The following is a 4,526-nucleotide window of genomic DNA, read 5'->3' as shown; positions in this document are numbered from 1 at the left end:
CAGAAATTGGTTGCATTTCTTTATACTAGCAATGAAATATCAGAGAGAGAATGTAAAAAAATACTTTTAAAATCATACCAAAAAAATATGAAATACTTAGGAATAAACGTGACCAAGGAGCTGAAAGACATGCTGAGAACTATAAAACAATAAAGGAAATCACAGATGATTCAAAGAAATAGAAAGATATCCCACACTCTTGAACTGGAAGAATACTGTTAAAATGTCCATACTACCCAAAGCAATCTACAGATTTAATGTGATCCCTATTAAATTACCCATGACATTTTTCACAGAACTAGAACAAATAATCTTAAGATTTATATGGAACCATAAAAGACCCAGAATTGCCAAAGCAATCCTGAGGGAAAAAACGAAGAGGCATGACCCTCCCAGACTTCAGACAATACTACAAAACTACAGTAATCAAAACAGCATGGCATTGGCACAAAAACAGACATACGAATCAATGGAACAGAATAGAGAACCCAAAAATAAATCCACACACCTACAATCAATTTATCTCCAACAAAGGAGGCAAGAATATACAATGAGAAAAAGACAGTCTCTTCAGCAAAGGGTGTTGGGAAAGTTGGACAGTCACATGAAAAAAAAAAAAAAAAAAAAAAGAAAGAAAAGCAAAATAAACAAATGGGATCTAATCAAACTCACAAGCTTTTGCACAGCAAAGGAAACCATAAACAAAATGAAAAGACAACCTACAGAATGGGAAAAAATATTTGCAAATCATGAGAATGACAAGGGCTTAATCTCCAAAATATACAAACAGCTCATACAACTCAACAACACAAAAACAAACAACCTGATCGAAAAATGGGCAGAAGAACTAATTAGACATTTCTCCAAAGACATACAGTTAGCCAATAGGCACATGAAAAGATGCCCAACGCTGCTATTAGAGAAATGAAAATCAAAACTTCAATGAGGTATCACCTCGTACTGGTCAGAATGATCATCATTAAAAAGTATTCAAATAACATGCTGGAGAGGGTGTGGAGAAAAGGGAACCCTCCTACACTATTGATGGGAATTTAAGTTGATGCAGCCACTATGGAAAACAGTATAGAAGTACCTCAAAAAGCTAAAAATAGAGTTGTCATATGATCCAGGAATTCTACTCCTGGGCATATATACAGACAAAACTATAATTCAAAAAGATACATGTACCCCTATGTTCACAGCAGCACTATTCACAACAGCCAAGACATGGAACCAGCCTAAATGTTCACTGACTGATGAGTGGATAAAGATGATGTGGTACATATATACAATGGAATACCAGTCAGCCATAAAAAAAGAATGAAATAATGCCATTTGCAGCACTGTGGACATAACTAGAGATTCTTATACTAAGTGAAGTGAGAAAGACAAATACCATATATTATCACTTACATGTAGAATTTAAAATGTGACACAAATGAAGTGATCTGTGAAACAGAATCAGACTCACAGACATACAGAACAGACTTGTGGTTGCCAAGGGGGAGGTGGAGTGAGCGGAGGGATGGACTGGGAGTTTGGGGTGAGCAGATGCAAACTATAATATATGGAATGGATAGACAACAAGGTACTACTGCAGAGCACAGGGAATTACATTCAATATCCTGTGATAAGCCATAATGGAAAATACTTTTTAAAATGTATATGTATATATATGTATTATATATCTGAACCACTTTGCTGTACAGCAGAAATTAACACAACATTGTAAAACAACTATCCTTCAATAAAAAATAATTAAAAACCAATCTGACACTCCTTTTTTCCCCCGATAGTGAGAAATATATCTCACATGGGAAGGTATCCTCTCTATACCAGGATAGAAAGCATCCTTACCACCAGGGTTAGGGAACTCAAGGCTCAGAAAGCTATATAAACAAACTTTGTTAATTCTTCACTAGTTTGCTACCCCAAATACAAACCCCTTTGTTTAATTAAACCTTAACAAATAATTGTTTCTTTATCTAAAAATAATACACAAACACTCTACTTTGGTCACCTCAGAGGTTCTATTTCTACAAGAACTCTGCCCTTACAAATTAGTTTTTTTTTCTCCTGTTAATCTGTCTTGTGTTGCTTTATTATATCAGCTGAAAAGACTAAGGGTAGGGGGAAATTTCCCCCCTCCCAGACAATAGCAATTAAAGGTTTCAATTTCTTTCAAAAGCATTAACTCTTTTGATTTTAAAACGCTCTTGAGAGGTAGGTATGATTTCTTTATTCTGAAGAAATTGAAATTGTCACTAGGTCACAAGGTAAATAACACAGCTCAAAAGCAACTGCAAGAGACTCAGAAATATACATGGAATTCGGACAAATAAGAAAGTGTGGGGCTTCCCTGGTGGTGCAGTGGTTGAAAGTCCACCTGACGATGTAGGGTACACGGGTTCGTGCCCCGGTCCGGGAAGATCCCACATGGCCGCTGAGCCTGCGCGGAGCCTGTGCTCCACAACGGGAGAGGCCACACAGTGAGAGGCCCGTGTACCGCAAAAAAAACAAAACAAAAAACAAAGTGTGCCCAAGGACCACCACTGCAGCACAAACTTCCACACCACCACACTTTGAGCCTTTCTGTGAGGCTCAAAGAGAATCAAAAGGAAACATCAAGGGACTTTACCAAACTTGCCCTCATTGTCTTCCTTCCATTTTCTTCCATCAGTACTTCATATAACAGAATATCCCTAAAATGTATGGGACATCATTGGTACCCTTTGTCATATTTAGTGCCTATGCAGATCTTCTCATATTTCTATATATTATAATAATTTTAGTATATGTAATTTCAGCTCACTTATGGAATTAGGGGAGGTAAAGCCATCAGAGAATGAGAACCAGGAACACTTTTGGTCACACAATCCAGCCGAAGTGGGTCTACTAAGTAACAGGGAGAATAGACAAGGGGAAAGATGGAGCATCTCACTATGAGGCAGGATGGAGATTTTTATGGGTTTTAAGCTTGTGCTGGGTGATTCTGAAAAACAGGAAGTGAGGATCAGCTCTGAATTGGGTACATTCATGAAGGAATTTTGCACCTATACTGTGGCCTTGGGAGAAACACTGTTTTATGCTGACTTTCCTAGGGGCCTTTTCTGGGTCTGCTACAGTGTGATTATCAACAGGGCTGATTTTTTCTTTCTCAATTCTGGATGTTTTTTACTTTTTCAGGTAAGAAGAACATCATTCAAGTTGTGTTTTTCATGAATTCCCTTTTTTATCTGTATTTCACTGTCCGGTTGCATATATAACACTAATGCTGTATTAAGACATGAAAAATGTCTCAATCAATGTAATTAAACAGAAATTTTAGAGCTGTATTCAATGCTTAAAATGTAAAAAAGCTAAGAATGAGTATCATAATTTAAATAAACTTTGATTGCTATATTTTCAGCAGACATTTCATAAGTAAAGATTGGGAAAAGAGAATCCAAAAAAATTACAACATATTTTTTTTAGAAGACAATAAAAAGACACTGCATAACAAAATGTGAGCTATGTAGGCCAAGTCTTCTTAGGTGGATAATCCATATGTATACATGATTTATGATTAAACAAGAGAAATAAAATTAAACTAGGAATTTAATGCAAATCTTTTGTAAAACAAAACAATTTTAGGAAAGTCAAAAGAAAGGGATCAGGGGCTTCCCTGGTGGCGCAGTGGTTGAGAGTCTGCCTGCCGATGCAGGGGACATGGGTTCGTGCCCCGGTACGGGAGGATCCCACATGCCGCTGAGCAGCTGGGCCCGTGAGCCATGGCCGCTGAGACTGCGCGTCTGGAGCCTGTGCTCCGCAACGGGAGAGGCCACAGCAGCGAGAGGTCCGCGTACCGCAAGGAGAAAAGAAAAAAAAAAAAAAAAAGGGATCAATAAAGATAATGGCAGAACATAATGAGTTAGAAAACAGATATTGAGTGAAAAAATTAAAATGCCCAAGAGCAAGTTCTTTGGGAAAACCAAAAAAAAAAAAAAATCACTTGCAAGACTAATTAAGAGATAAGATACGATCATACAAACCTTTAACATTAAAAAAAATTCAGCTAACTAGTAAAATAATATGTTCTTACTACCATGGAGAATATAAAAAGTATCTCAAAACACGGAAGAAAAATATAGATCCTTAGAACTGCCTTGTATTCGAGATACTATTGTGGAAAGTTTATTTAAATTTTAAAGTTCAAGCCTATATTTAGAAATTGAAATGTTTATCATTAATGTGATTTTACTTTAAACACACATATATACATCTTTAATACATATATGTGTTGTTTTAAACAGGAATTAAACTGTATGCTTTATAACTTGCTCATATTATGAAAATGAAAAGATGTCGATTAGGTGTAAAAGCTGGATTTAAAGTATACAATGTACTTCCTATTGAAAATAATATATATGTGCATATATAAATGTCTGTTAATATATGTAATAACAAGACAACGGTAATAGGTACTCATGCAAAGTTAAATATATATTTTAACAAAGTATATAGACACTTCTGAAGATAATTGTTTT

The sequence above is a fragment of the Lipotes vexillifer genome, unplaced genomic scaffold, assembly GCF_000442215.2.
Source record: "Lipotes vexillifer unplaced genomic scaffold, Lipotes_vexillifer_v1.1 scaffold1062, whole genome shotgun sequence".
Taxonomy (NCBI): domain Eukaryota; kingdom Metazoa; phylum Chordata; class Mammalia; order Artiodactyla; family Lipotidae; genus Lipotes; species Lipotes vexillifer.
The sequence above is the reverse complement of the archived record's forward strand: the minus strand, read 5'-3'. Positions refer to the sequence as shown.